We start from the raw sequence: 16,135 nt of genomic DNA, 5'->3' as shown, positions 1-16,135 counted from the left end.
CGGGAACCTTCCCACACACATTTGTTAGCCAGGGCTGCTTCTCGGCAGGATTGGACGGGCCCACCAGAGAATCCTCGGGTGGGCCCTGGCTTCTCCATCAGGAAAGTTCGTGACAGGAGCAAACTTTGCAGCTGCTATGAGGCTCTTGAGCGGGGGGAGAAAGGTGGCCCCTCAGAATCAAATCCTCTGGTGGGCCCAATGTTTTTCAGTCTGACACGGCTTCTCAGTAACAGTTGTATTTCCCCACAGCCATATTTTTTAGCTCGGTGAAAGGACTGGCATAAAGGGAAACCATATCTACTCCGGCTGTCATTTCTCCATCACCAGGTTCTGTCCATTGTCACACACGACCATGCCTGGCTGTATGTTCAGCGGTGAGAGCTGTGTTACAGCTTTCAACAACTCTGCAGCGATGGGCGGTTTATCACCTAAGCATTAAGCATGTTATCTTCAGCACAGCCTGTTTCCGCTTGGCCAAGACAGTGTTGCAGTGCTTTCAGCTTGTGACTGATGGGGTTATGTCGGAGATGGAAGCTGAACTGGAGGAGGAGGTGCAGGAGCTGAACAATGTGATTACATTGAGGTTACAACAATCACCGGGCCTCCTGAAAACAATGTTCCCATTATTAGGAAGTGTGTCTCCCATACTGTTTGCCTATGCAGTGAATGCAACGGCTGCCAAAAATTTGGAGGAACTCCAATGCCCCTTGCAAGTGATGTAGAGGTCGGAGGACCACCTGAAAACAATGTTCCCATTATTAAGAAGTGGGTCTCCCATACTGTTTGCCTATGCAGTGAATGCAACGGCTGCCAAAAATTTGGAGGAACTCAATGCCCCTTGCAAGAGATGTAGAGGTCAGAGGGCCTCCTGAAAAGAATGTTCTCATTATTAGGAAGTGTGTCTCCCATACTTTTTGCCTATGCAGTGAAGCAACGGCTGCCAAAATTTTGGAGGAACTCCAATGCCTCTTGCAAGAGACGTAGAGGTCGGAGGGTCTCTTGAAATCAATGTTTCCATTATTAGGAAATGTGTGTCCCATACTGTTTGCCTATGCAGTGAAGCAACAGCTGCCAAAAATGTGGAGGAACTCCAGTGCCCATTGCAAGGGACGTAGATATGTTGATATGGTACATATGGCGGTGATATGGTTGTGGAGGATGAGGATGCGGAGAAGGAGGAGGACAAGAGCAAATAGACAATATCATTAAGCGTATACCCATGTCTGGGTGTGAAGACAGAGATGCATGGGAATAGAGTTAGACCTCCCAAAAATAAGACACTGTATTTGAGTTTGTTACGCTGCTATCATTCGGTGGTGTTGAGAAGTCTGGCCCAATCCAGCCCTTGTTCATTTTTATAAGAGTCAGCCTGTCAGCATTTTGAGTTGACAGGCGGTTGCGCCTATCGGTTATAATTCCACCGGCGGCACTAAAAACCCGCTCTGATAAAACGCTAGCGGCAGGGCAGGCCAGGACCTCCAAGGCGTAGAGAGCCAGTTCATGCCACGTGTCCAGCTTGGATACCCAATAATTATAAGGCACAGAGGAATGACGGACGACGTTGGTATGGTCAGCAAGGTACTCCCTCGCCATCTTCCTAAATTTTTCCCTCCTTGGGAGAGTACCCCTCGCCTCAGTGCCTGTGCGATTGGAAGGTTTGAGAAAACTGTCCCAGAACTTTGACAGTGTTCCCCTGCCTTTGCTGGATTGCATTTGTGGCTCTCTCGCCTGTACTCCTTCGTTGTACAACGAACTGTGACCTCTGACGCCAGCGTTTTCAGAAGGGAATTTCTTTAATAATTGCGCAACAAGGGCCTTCTCGTACTGCCCCATTTTATTAGGCCTGTCCTGCGCAGGAATAAGAGACAGAAAGTTCTTCTTGTAGCGTGGGTCTAGAAGCGTCACCAACCAGTAATGACTGTCACCCAAAATTTGGACACGTGAGGGTCACAGGAAAGGCAAACGCAGCTAAAGCACGGCAGGGGCGGCGGAAGCTGTAGCTGACTTTCTAAAATGGGCACACAGGTGGCATACTTTGACAAGCAGATTCAGCAGATCCTGGTAGGTTTTGAGAAATTGCTGAACCACGAGGTTAAGCACATGGGCCAGGCATGGTACATGTGTGAGCTCTCCTTGCTTCAGAGCCGCCAGCAGATTCCGGCCATTGTCACACACGACCATGCCTGGCTGTAGGGTCAGTGGTGTCAGCCACAGATCTGCCTGCTCTTTCAGAGCTGTCCACAACTCTTCAGCATTGTGTGGTTTGTCACCTAAGCATATTAGTGTCAGCACAGCCTGTTGCTGCTTGGCCGCAGCAGTGCATCAGTGCTTCCAGCTTGCGACTGATGTGGTCATTTCGGAGATGGATGCTGAAGAGGAGTAGGAGGAGGTGCAGGAGCTGTAGAATGTGGGGGCAACCCTGATTGACCCAGGGCCCGCAATCCTCAGCGTCGGGAGGACGTGTTCCATCCCAAGGTCCGACTGAGTCCCGGCTTCTACTATATTAACCCAGTGTGCCGTCAGCGAGATGTACCGTCCCTGCATACAAGCACTTGTCCATGTGTCCGTGGTTAGGTGGACTTTCCCAATAACTGCATTGTTGAGGGCACGTCTAATATTGTGGGACACGTGCTCATGTAATGCGGGGACGGCACACCTGGAGAAAAAGTGGCGGCTGGGGACCGAGTACCGAGGGACGGCCGCCACCATCAGGTTGTGGAAAGCTTCCGTCTCCACGAGCCTAAAAGGCAACATTTCGAGAGCAAGCATTCACAAAATGTGTGAATTTAGTAGTGTGGCCTGTGGGGCGTTGGTTGCGTATTTGCGCTTGCGTTCCAGGGACTGGGGTAGGGACAACTGAACGCTGCGCTGGGACAAGGACGTGCTTGCTGATGGTGCTACTTGAGAGTGTGCAACAACAGGTGCAGGGCGAGAGGCATCTTGGCATGCACCATGGACAGGGGATTGGCGTGCACGCACAACAGCGGAAGAAGCAGTGGTGTTACCCGCAGACACTGTTGCTGGACCCTGGGGTTCAGCCCACTTAGTCGGGTGCTTTGCTGCCATGTGCCTGATCAAGCTGGTGGTGGTCAGATTGCTAGTTTTGCTACCCCTGCAGATGCTGGCCTAGCAGGTGGTGCAAATGGCCTTTTTGGGGTTAACTGCAGTCTTTAAAAAATAACCAGACTCGGGAAGACCTAACAGCTGTACTGGCAACTTCCGTCGTGTTGGCGTTACGAGGAACGCTTTGCCGCCTTGTGTCTGCGGCCACCACACTGCTTCTTCCTGCCTGTTGTGGTGCTACACCTCCCCCCACCTGTGTGCTGCTGTCCTCGCTCTGTATGTCCCCCTGCCAGGTTGGATCAGTTACTATATCATCCACCACCCCGACTTCCACTTTCTCACCCTGATCCTCCTCCTGACTTTCTGGCAATTGTGACTCATCATCATCATCATCCACTTCTTGCGACAGTAATTGCACTTGCCCACCGTCGCCTTCGTGTGACCATGGTTGCTCCTATATTTGGGCCTAGCTACATGCGTTCTCCTCTTGACTCGCCTGAAGCTGGCCAGGCGAGAGGCCCGAATCTACAAATGGAAAAGTGAACAGCTCTTCTGAGTGTCCAAGTGTGGGATCAGTTGTCTCCGGGCACTCGGCATGGTGGCAGGAAGGAGGATCAGGGTGAGGAATATGCGGTCCAGACTCACGGCTACTGAGACTTGACCATGTGGATGACAGGGTGGAGGTGGTGGTGGCAAAGTGACTGGAGGCATTATCTGCTATCCAACCAATAACCTTTTGACACTGCTCTGTCTTCAATAGTGGTGTTCTGAGGTCCCCTAGCAATTGGGACAGGAAAGATGTTTGTTGTGGCACAATTTCACTTTGTCCACGGCCATGTCCTCGGCCTTTGCATGCACCATCACCATCACGTCCACTTCCCCGTCCCTTGCCACGCACCTTGCCCATTTTAATTGGAGGACAATATTTTCCATGTTCACGAGAAATGGCTGATTTTGGAACACAGTTATATGTGATATGTCTGACAGAGAACCACGATTTTAAATAGCAGGCCTGTAATTTACTAATATTATTCTACAAGGAGACGTAGTGTGAATAGCTTCACCGACACACTGCAACGGAATGAAAATGGAAGAAATGTATGATTTTTGAACAGTCTTATAGGTGATATGTCTGACAGAGAACCACGGCTTTAAATTGTAGGCCTGTAATTTACTAATATTATTCTACACAGAGACGTAGTGTGAATAGCTTCACTGACACACTGCAACAGAATGGAAAAGGAGGCCAATATTTTCCACATTCAGTTAAAATTTCTGGATTTTTATCGCTGAAATATGGAACAGATCTGGCTTTATTCTGCAGTGAGAACAAGCAAATGGAGCAGAAAAATGGTGCACTCTGGATTGCTTTTTAAGCAAACAACCAGGATTAAGATAAAAAAAAATTTGCCCTGGCCCCTGATATCTGGGGCTGTCTAGAAATATCTGTAATTATTTCAGCAGCAGACAGGACGTTTAATGGACCCTCTTGTGCTGTATCATACACTGCAGTCTGCCACATACACTGCCTGCCTGCTTAGCACTGATTATCCTGCTTAGCACTGATTATATGCAGCTGGATTAGTCCTCAGAAGGACTGTTAGTTCAGATGGATATATATATGTTGTGGAATACCTATACTAACAGGACGTTCAATGGACCCTCTTGTGCTGTATTATGCACTGCAATCTGCCACATACACTGCCTGCCTGCCTCCTGCTCTCACCACTGAATACATGCAGCTGGATTAGTCCTCAGAAGGACTCTTAGTTCAGATGGATATAGATATTGTGGAATACCTATACTAACTATAAACAAGCAAATCTCTCCCTGACGCAGCAGCAGCTCTCCCTACTCTGCCTGTTTCCGGAGTAGACTGTGATGAGCATGGCGTTGCCCAGTCTTATATACACCTGATGATGCTGTGCGGCCAGCCAATCACTGTAATGCCCACAACCAACATGGCTACGGCATTACAGTGCATGGAAGGCAATCCCTACATGTTCATTGGCTCTCTAAAGAGCCAAACAGGCAGAGAGGGGATCCGAGTTCCCGCCCGAGGAACCCGGAAATACTCGCCGAGCTTGTCGAGCACAGTGATGCTCGGGCGAGTAACGAGCAGTGGCGAGCACATTCGCTCATCACTATTCTTTAATCTACAGATGACCACAGAATGGAGGGCATGAAGAGAGGAATCAGTGGAGAGAAGTGGTTATCCTGCAAATAGGGACAATTTCAGCAACAGTCATTGCAGGGTTTATGGATCATAAAATGTAACAAGCAGAGCTCGGTCCACTTATAGACGTGGGGCTGAATGTTTCAGTACAGGGAATAGTAAATCTGTGAGGGGTGAGTAGCCGCTCTCTCATCGTATGAATGGAAATATTTTGGAAGCAGTTTCATGTACGGATCTTTCTTTTGCAGGGTCCGGTAGAAGTTCTGAAAGGAAGGCTTGGAGGCGAAGTGCCAGAAGGGGTCTTTGCAGATATGGTGGAAGACGACATGATGGAAGAAGGAGTTAACCAGCCGATAGCCGCTCATCCTCTCAGTCCGCTTCACCTGACCGCTTCACCTGAAAAATAAAGGAACAAGCTGCACGCTGTCTCTCGCGGTTGCGGGGGTGATTGTTTTGCGGCGTAGGGAGCTGGAATGTCTGCATGTTCGGCAGCTGGAGTTTCTACACAGAGAACAGAGCTGGATCTACAACTCGGGGAGCCGGCCGATGCATAATCAAGGGCGCTGATTGGAAGTCGTTCGGAGGGTGAGTGTCCCATCCTACGGGCATGGTCCACACCACTTCACACACACAATTCAAATAAGGATTTAGTTATGGTGTTAAAAAATGTTTTAGCAGGTTTAGAACAGGAACGTGGGCAAAGTAACTCACATTTAGTATCGGGGTGGGGTGGATTCCATAGCTCAGGGTTTGGTTTTCAGGGACTCAGTTTATTATGGAGTAGCTCCTTTGGGTACTCACCTGGTCATGGAAACAAGGGAGAAGATTAGGCACGGTGAATATACTGATATTTGGTCCCTTGTTTCTGCTGACCAGTTGAACATCGACATTGAGCATTCTTTTGAAAGGAATGATAGGAAGGTAAAAGTAGCCAAGACACTCGGAAATTAATTACAGGCTTTTCTGGTCTTGGCACATGAGATTGTTCGGCTACAACTGGAGAAGGGCCCTGAATTGTTGGTCTATATGGACACTATATTTAGTGCTCATAAATTGCATGGGGAGTTGGCCTGGTGGAAGTACGATGAGGAGTTCCACCAACGCCTGGCGCTATGTCCAGGGGTTGGATGGGCAACAAAAGCTACGGACGTCTGGATTCAGTTAATTTTAGCGGGGTGACCACAACAACGGTCCTTTTGTTAGAACCCTCCTGTTAGTTTTTGTTATCTTGTGTTTTGCGGTCACGTGACCAGCTGCCTATATATTCCAGCTCCGCCCTTCTGGCATTGCTGGACTTCAGTGTTTTTTGCCTGTCTCTCTAGCCAGGCGCTTTGGTGCCTATCTCTGTCTAGTTTGCTTGGTCCTCTGGGACCTCTAGTACTTTTTGTCAGTTTGTCATTTTGCTCTGCAACAACTTCTGTTAGGAGGTGTCCCATTTTTGTCCCAGTCCTTAGTTCTTTTAGGGACCCCTCCCTTTATTCTATAGGTCTCCGTTCAGACTAGCCGAGGACGAAGGCGGGTCTGTTCACAAGGAACAGGCTGCCCGCTACATCGTAGGGATTCAGCTTAGTCTTAATGTAGGGACAGCTTTTCCCATTCTTTCCTTAGTTTATGTTGCAGATCATAACACCTTTCCCGTTAGCTCATCTTCCACCGGTCAGCCCCAAGTGTCAAATGCTCCCAGACCTAGCGGGATATGTTGGTTATACAACGAGGGACACTGCCATTTTTATGCCATGTGTAAATTTAAGCATAAATGCACAGTTTGTGGGGGAGCATATGCAGCATTGCGGTGCTTCCATAGACAGAAACAAAATACGAGAATGGGTCCTGCCAGCACAAATGAGAACGCAGATGAAAAAGGAAATTCTTCTGTACTAGCTAGACCGGTACCACAAGAGGGATAAAGCAAAGGTGCTGTGGGAGGGGTTCTGTGAAGATTTTAGGATTCCTTTTCAATTTATAGCAGTGTTGCTGTTCAGTTCAAACTTAAAATCAGTTCAGGATAAAAAGGAGGTAGTGAAGGAGAAATTGATGAAGGAGGTGATGCCTGGCAGGATGGCGGGACCGTTTTCCGTCCCTACTTTTGAAAACCTAAGAGTATCCCCTCTTGATTTAGTTCCGAAGAAGGGGCCTGGCAAGTACCGCCTTATTCATCATCTTTCATTTCCGCATGGGTCATCTGTCAATGACGGTGTATCAAAAGAAGAAGCGAGGGTAAAATATATATTGCTTGATAGGGCAATCTTCTTGGTGAAACAGGCAATCAAAGACGCTTTACTGGCAGCATTTAGGCTTTTGCCAATTCATGTGGATTGTCTACACTTGCTAGGTTCCATCTGGACAGTGAGTTTTTTGCCGATATGTGCTTACCTATGTGGTGTTCTATTTCTTGTTTTTATTTTGAAATGTTTAGTTGTTTTTTAGAATGGTTGCTGCAGTGGGAGACGGATTTATGCTACTCGATGCATTATCACGATGATTTTTTGTTTTATAGGTCCAGGTGACTCACAGGTTTGCTGGTATTTATTGCATTTTTTTTTTTCAAATTGATGCAGGAATTGGGTGTCCCTGTGTCAGAGGAAAAAATGGAGGGTCCAGTGAGTTGTTTGTCATTTTTATGGAGCAGTCTGTTTTACGGTTGCTAATAGAGAAAGTTGAAAAATTGCAGTTTTGCGTGGATCAGGTGTCACGAGTGTGTCAGAGGTGACAGACAGTCGCCCTGCAGTGGGTTGCAGGAGATCTCCACGTTTGGCATTGCAGACACCTGCTTAGATAGGAAGCTGTCTTTAGGACCGAGCGACTACCTCTCTCTTGCTAATTTGCTCTCTGGCCTGGGTGTATATATACCTGGTGTGTCTGAGAGGGCGTCGTCGGTTATATTCATTTCTACTTGTGAAGCTTAGCAGGAGCAGTAACTTGTCCTCTCTGGAGCTTGAGGCCATGTGCACATTTGGAGTTCATCTAAAGCTAAGCCATTTTCCCGTTTTGTCTACCCTTTAGAGTTTTAGTGGAGGTTGACTAGTGCTCATCTCCTTCATCCTTAGCCGTAGCCTTACGCCAGGGAAAGTAGGGTGAGGCACGTGATCGGAGATAGCTGAGGAGGCTATATAGGGACATTAGTTGAGACAGGGTGACGCTAGACCAGACTAGGTCTCCACTTACCCCTTTCCCTAGTGTCTGGGCTCCCTCTCTCTTTTCTCTGTGTTGCACTTACACCTGGCGTGACATCAGGTCAGTAGTTCTAAAAAGCTTACGTTACATCAGTTACAGGTTGTGTTGGGTCTGCTGAATTTTGCGTGCAAGGTGATACCCACGAGCAGAGTCTTTTCTAGGAGATTGTCTCTTGCAACCAGGGGTGTTTCGCATGCACATCATTTTATTAGGGTGACTCGGAGTATGAAGGATGATTTAATGGTCTGGAAATAATTTTTGCAGGCATTCAACAGTAGGATGTTATTCCAAGAGGAGGAGGTTTCCAGTTACGACCTTAGCTGTTTCACAGACGCAGCTGGAGGGGATGGATTCAGGGCGGTTTTTGGTAATCAGTGGTGCAGGGGGCAATGGCCACAGTATTGCATGGAGGTGGGTCTGACCAAAAAAATGGTAGTTTTAGAGTTATTCCCAATAGTATTGGCGTTAGAAATTTGGGGTTATCAGTTTAACAACAAAAAACATTTGTTGCTGGACGGATAATACAGCAGTGGTGTCGGCAATCAAAACACAAACGTCGTCATCCCCACCAGTTTTTGCTTTGATAAGACATTTAGTGCTCAGGTGTCTGCAACAAAACATTTAGTTGAGGGCTAAGCATGTTCCAGGATCACAGAATCTTGTGGCTGGTGCATTATCCCGTTATCAAATGCAGGTATTCCGGAATCTTTATCCATCAGTGGATCCTGTCGGTTGGCATTGCCCACATTTCTTATGGAGTGTAGTAGAGAGGAACTTTTGAGTTTAGTAAGGAACTCAGTATCGGATGAAACGTGGCAAGGATATGAAATCCTGAGGCGTCAGCGGATTTGTTATCAGTAACTTTAGATTATTTGAGTTAAGATATAGGGGTGCTTCGGTGAACGAGGTGTCAAAGTGTCTAGCAGGGGTAGCACTTTTTTCTAAAATTGCATGAAAAAAGGGATATTACAAAGGTTTTCACGGTAAGACAAATAGTAAAAGGATGGCGTAAGGACTAAGGAGACTGTGGCTTACAACAAGCGTCGCCCCATATCGTATCAACTGTTGAATAAATTAATGCGGATTCTGTTCGTGATTTGTAGGGATGGGGATGTATTAGCTCTATTTAGAGCAGCGTTTTCATTGGCATTCTTTGGGGCGTTAAGGATAAGGGAATTAGTTCTACAAATCAAAGAATGCAACGAATGGTCTGTTATTCAAGGATGTGTTGATTTGCGGGAAAGAATTGAAAATATATGTCAAAAGGTCAAAGATGGATGTGTTCGGACGGGGCACTTGGTTATCGGTCAACAAGTTGAAGACTGATTTCTGCCCAGTAAAATTGATCAAGGAATATTTGGTGGTTAGAGGGAAAGGTAGAGTTTCTTGTTGCACAAAGATAATACACCATTGACTCATTACCAATTTTTCGGCAATTTTTAAAAAGGGCATTAGAGAATTGGGTTTAGCTCCCTCAGAATCTGGGACACATGCTTTCCAAATAGTGGCAGCAACGACAGCAGATGAGTGCGGTATGTCACCAGGGAAAGTCAAAGTATTGGGTAGGTTGAAATCGGATTGTCTTAGGAGCTACATCGGCCCCGATTCAGTTGTATAAGCGTTATTTCAGTTTAAAATGTTTCCGTATATTGAAATGCAACACATGCATATATAGTTATGTAAGGGTCTACTTTATGGTTAGTCGTTTTCTTGTTCTTTCTATTGCAGGTTTTGCGCCGAAACAAACTGTTTCTGTTGTAGGATGACATTCTTTCATTTTTTGGGCGGAAAAAAGAGCAGGCGTTCATTCCAGTGGTCTAAATCTAGGCAATTGTCATGTTCACAGTGGATGGGGCCATGTACCGCTAGATTTTGGCCAACAACCTCCTTCCCTCAGTAAGAGCATTGAAGATGGGTCGTGGTTGGGTCTTCCAGCATGACAATGACCCAAAACACACAACCAGGGCAACTAAGGTGTGGCTCCGTAAGAAGCATTTCAAGGTCTTAGAGTAACCTAGCCAGTCTCCAGACCTGAACCCCATAAAAATTCTTTGGAGGGAGTTGAAACTCAATGTTGCCCAGTGACAGCCCCGTAACCTGAACCTTATACTTTGCTTTATTATTTAGACAATTAAATATGCATATATCTTTGACCATTTTGTATTTTATTATTCGCTTTATAAGTGTTATTCATGAAGCAATAACACAGGACATTCGATGTTATTTAGAGCTGTCTTTGTGTCAAAGCTTTGCTTTGTTTCTGAAAGTATAGCAAACTAGCTATAGCCAGTTTCTAAGGAATTCAACAGAATACATAATTTATTACTTTATTATTCCATCAGTGCGGGCATTGTAAACTAGAGTGTCTGTTCCCAGGGGGTGCACTTGGATAGTACCGGGCAGCCCGCCTTTGTCGAATAGTATGGGCGTAACTAATAGGCTGTAAGCCGGATACTGTGCACTACCCTAGTGTGTAAAGCACCCTATACAAGCCTATCTTTGTGCAATTCTAATACTAAGCAGTCACCCCCACCATGAAATGGTAGGTTGTGAGTGATTGTCTCATCAGTATTTTGCACCTGTGTATCCGCCATCTTTATGTGGGTCTGCTGCATCCTGGTAGTGCATTTGGCTTTCTTTAAACATCTGGGCAGGTAAACACTGCTGCCCTTTTTTGCTGTTTTTTCTTGAATTTTTGGGGGAATTTTAATTCTTCTTAGTGTGGTTTTTGCTGTAAACTAGATATAGCCAGTTTCTAAGGAATTCAGCATCATACATAATTTATTAATTTATTATTCCATACTTCAATATCTTCCTTTTTAGGTAATGTATTAAGCCATTCCCACTTTCCTTATCTTTGTAGTTGTAATAAATACTTGTGACTGGGCATCTGAGAGCAGAGAAGCCCGTACACAGACAGAATTGGTTGTGTTCTCTTGTCTCCGATTGACCGTCTCCCTGATTTGACCAAAACTGGAAAATGTGTGAAACCTTTTGGGTTTCCCCTAAAACTTTCCATATAGTAGTTTTCTCCATCAATATCATCTCTTCTGATGTACTTCTTTTAACTTCTATCCTTGTGTTTTTGCAAAAAGGGGTAGGATAGGTTCTCTCTGTCAGCAACCTCAAAGTCCAGATTGCAGTCCTGAGAACTTTGAGTATAAAATAATTGACCAAACCTGGATTGTGAGATTTGTCAGAGCTTCCAATAAATAGAGACCCATTGCAGGACCTAGAGTAGTGGCATAGGTGCTTGACCCAATTTTGAGGGCTATTACGACATATCCATGTAAGCCAATATCTTCTTTCCATAAAAGTCCATACCCTTAAAACATTTTTTTTTAATAGCTGTATGCCAGGAATATTAATGAATTACATCCTATCTTTATAAATCCTTCTTTTTTAGCATTTTTCCAGATAGAAGAATAGATCAACCTGACTCATCTTTTGTACCCAAAGTTGCATCTAATTCCCATAGATCCCAAGAGATTGCTCTTCCTTCCTTTGCTTTGGACTCTAAACCTCGAAAGCATAAAGACTTTTACAATCTAAGGTTTTGGTCAAACAATTATATTTTCGGTTTGAGTGCAGTCGGTGGAAAAGAACGGACAGCACTCGGACTAATGTAGATGGGGCAGTGCTTATGAATGATTTTTTTCACTGACTGAATCGGTCGTGTGCAAGAAAATTGCAGCATCCACTAATTTCTTCCATAAATTAGATGAGACTCATCCATTCACGTCTATGGGAGCATAAAAAAAATCAGATTCTACAGTACAGCATCCGTTGTTTACGGATATATTGCAATTTCTAACATACAAAACTGTAAATGGTCTTGTAAATTATTAATAGCTGCTGAGGAACAAAAAACAGATTGCACAAGGATAACAAGTGAGAAAAAAATTGTCCTACTTTTCTGAATGAAACACTGAACGATTTTTTTATACGTTCAAGTATGTAGGAAAATCTACTGTATTAACCTTTTTGTGTTATTTCAGGGCCCTAGCAAATGGTATTCAGCCACTAGGGCCTCCTTAGCTAAGTGGGTTAGGTTTGCTATATCCTTAGCGTATTTTTCAGCAGCTCAGAATAGCCCTCGGGATCTAAGAGCACACTTCACTAGGGTGATTACTACTTCCTGGGCCGAAAGGGCCAATGTCTCCAATGGAACAAATATGTAGAACAATTGTTTGGTCCACACCATATGTATTTTTCAAATACTACAGGTTAGACTTGGGGAATTCTGACCTTTCCTTTTTGAGCTTTCCTTCTGCCACTTTTTAAAAGTTTGGAGACCTCAAACACGGCCTCATTATCGATCTGTGTTGAACAAAACCTTAATATGGTGCTCATACCCTGCTATGATTTTATACTTTATTTTTGGATGGCTAGATTTTTATACATATTGAGTAAGATGCAGAAAATAACTCGCCATGCTTCATTTTAGATATATACTTCTTTTGAAGCATTAAGCGCCAAGGCATAATATAGCAGTATACACATATAGTTCTATAGTCAAAGCTGCCATACAGTGTGGGCTTTACTATTTTATTTATTAGTCGTAAAATTACATGTTTTCAAAATTGGGACCTCTGTGGCTGTCATATATATTGTGGTAAATATGATGAGAAGTATTGTTTATTTATATCTTCATACGTATGGCATCTGCAGGAGTGTGCCACAATGTGTCTTTCTGGGACCATCATAATAGTTTATTGATAAGATAATATATAAATAACTGATTTGTGGAGTAAAACTCATGCTTCCTATTCATTGTTTACCTCCAGCACTCAAGCTAGCCCCTATTCTATGGATAGATACCTCATATTCTATGGATAGATACTTCAATATTTTGGAAATTAACCTGGTAATAATTTAAGAACACCAGTGACTTATTCCCCACTTGGATGCCAGTTTTTTGTGCCCAGAACCCATTTGGACGAGTTAAAAGTGAAATGAATTTGATGCAGGACATCCCTATCTGTCTGTACTGTTAGAGCTGTGGTCCAACGTCACGACCACTATAAAACCACGTAGCTGCCCAGCTCTTGTGAGTAGAATCCATGTGGATCGGCCTATTGTGAACTGATTTTAGAGTAGGGCACCCTTATCTGTGTGGTGGTGTGAGATCAGCAGCCCAAACTCACGTAATCCTCTAAAACACCAGTTATTTGAAGTGGTTAAAATTTACGGTGTGCACACGCTGATGATGATGCCAGCTCTTATCAAAGACCCATTCGAGTCAGGCTGGTGTGACCTGAGCTTGAAGTAAGACGTTGCAGTGTCAGCTCATTTAACCCATCGATAACACCCTTCGCTAACACCCTTCACTGCCCATTTTTCTACGTCCAGTAGCTAATCTTTAGCATTATTCACGTCAGGGCGTCTGGATTTTGTTAGTGTGATTATTTACGCTCATTAATAAACTTGCAAAAAAAATTAAGAAAATGTGGCAAATAAGAAGCTGCTGACTAAGAAGCCCAACTTTAGCATCGAGTAACATAGGAGGAGGGGGAGACGTCATGGCTGCCTGAGTACAGGGAAGACAAAATAGGAGCAAGAAAAAGTGTTTGCATTGTATATGTAAAGCTGCTCTCAGGCAGCCTCCCTCCATGTAACAAAATGGCGACAATGCCACAGGTCCTTATTATACTCTCCTGAGCTCCGCCCCCTCATGTGACTAGTGACGTACCCGCGGGTCCTTCAGCCCTTCTTATTATACCCTCCTGAGCTCCACCCCCTCATGTGACTAGTGACATCACCGTGGGTCCTTCAGCCCTTCTTATACTCTCCAGAGCTCCACCCCCTCATGTGACTAGTGACGTGACCGCGGGTCCTTCAGCCCTTATTATACCCTCCTGAGCCCCGGGCCCTCATGTGACTAGTGGCATCACCACGGGCCCTTCAGCCCTTCTTATTATACCCTCCTGAGCTCCGCCCCCTCATGTGACTAGTGACATCACCGCGGGTCCTTCAGCCCTTCTTATACTCTCCTGAGCTCTGCCCCCTCATGTGACTAGTGACGTGACCACGGGTCCTTCAGCCCTTTTTATTATACTCTCCTGAGCTTCGCCCCCTCATGTGACTAGTGACGTCACCACGGGTCCTTCAGCCCTTCTCATACTCTCCTGAGCTCCGCCCCTTCATGTGACTAGTGACGTCACCACGGGTCCTTCAGCCCTTTTTATTATACTCTGCTGAGCTCCGCCCCCTCATGTGACTACTGACGTTACTGCGGGTCCTTCAGCCCTTATTATACCCTCCTGAGCCCCGCCCCCTCATGTGACTAGGGGCATCACCGCGGGTCCTTCAGCCCTTCTTATTATACCCTCCTGAGCTCCGCCCCCTCATGTGACTAGTGACATCACCGCGGGTCCTTCAGCCCTTCTTATACTCTCCTGAGCTCCGCCCCCTCATGTGACTAGTGACGTGACCGCGGGTCCTTCAGCCCTTTTTATAAGGCTATGTGCCCACGATGCAGAAATGCTCTGGATTTTTCCTGAGCGTTTCTGCATCTCCCTGGCAGAAAAAACGCATGTGGATTGTACATGCGGATTGTACATGCGGATTGTGCATGCGGATTGTGCATGCGGATTGTACATGTGGATTGTACATGCGGATTGTACATGCGGATTGTGCATGCGGATTGTGCATGCGGATTGTACATGCGGATTGCACATGCGGATTGTACATGCGTTTTCCTGCCAGGGGCAAGCGGATGTGAAGCGTTCTTCACATGCATTTCCGCAAGTGGGTTGACAAGCGCTTTCCAGGCGATTTTAGCATCACTTGAAAAGTGCTTGACAACTTGGTCACACGATATAAATCCATGCAAACAGCATGGATTTATATACTGTAACCGAAAGAATGGAAAAAAATAAATGTATACTTACCCTCCGATGGCCCGCGCTGTCTTGCTTCACCATCCTGGCTGCCGGCAGCGGTGGATTGAAGGACTTGCCGACATCAGCGTCGCGTGACCCGTCACATGACTCTGATGTCAGCGCAGGTCCTTCATTCCATCGCAAAGTGCCGGTAAGCAAGCAGGAGCGCAGCGCGGGCCGCCAGAAGGTAAGTATACATTTATTTTTTATTTTATTCTTTTTTTTACAGATTTTTTTAATGGTACCTGGGTGTGGATGAGAGTCTCCTCTACACCCGGGTACCATCCGCACATTAGAACGCGTGGATTACGCATCTACATATACAGTGATGCGGATGACATGCGTTCCAATGCAAGTCAATGGCGGCGAAAACGCAGCACTTCCGAAAAATAATTGGTAGTGCTGCGTTTTTTTCCGCAATGATAATGCGCAGCGGAAATTTCCGCAGCATGTGCACAGCACATGCGGATTATCATTGGGGAACATGGCAGACCTACTACCAAGCACTTTTGCCGCTGCGGAAACGCTTAAAAAACGCATTGTGGGCACACAGCCTTATACTCTCCTGAACTCCGCCCCCTCATGTGACTAGTGATGTCACCACGGGTCCTTCAGCCCTTTTTATTATACTCTACTGAGCTTCGCCCCCTCATGTAACTAGTGACGTCACCACGGCTCCTTCAGCCCTTCTCATACTCTCCTGAGCTCCGCCCCTCATGTGACTAGTGACGTCACCACGGGTCCTTCAGCCCTTTTTATTATACTCTCCTGAGCTTCGCCCCCTCATGTGACTAGTGACGTCACCACGGCTCCTTCAGCCCTTCTCATACTCTCCTGA

General features: G+C 45.8%; 1 protein-coding gene across 2 annotated transcripts in view; it reads left to right on the top strand.

Moving 5' to 3' along the window:
* Positions 1 to 16,135, top strand: part of LOC141273119 (uncharacterized) — a 50,929-nt gene that overhangs the window by 14,402 nt on the left and 20,392 nt on the right. For both annotated transcript variants that reach the window (XM_073684529.1, XM_073684530.1), the window contains one exon: positions 5,488 to 5,824. The gene's annotated coding sequence lies outside the window, so the exon portion shown is untranslated. The remainder of the gene's footprint in view (positions 1 to 5,487; positions 5,825 to 16,135) is intronic.

This window comes from Phyllobates terribilis, unplaced genomic scaffold, assembly GCF_046119375.1.
Source record: "Phyllobates terribilis strain yellow unplaced genomic scaffold, ASM4611937v1 Scaffold_5__5_contigs__length_657084704, whole genome shotgun sequence".
Classification (NCBI taxonomy): domain Eukaryota; kingdom Metazoa; phylum Chordata; class Amphibia; order Anura; family Dendrobatidae; genus Phyllobates; species Phyllobates terribilis.
The sequence above is the reverse complement of the archived record's forward strand: the minus strand, read 5'-3'. Positions and strand labels throughout refer to the sequence as shown.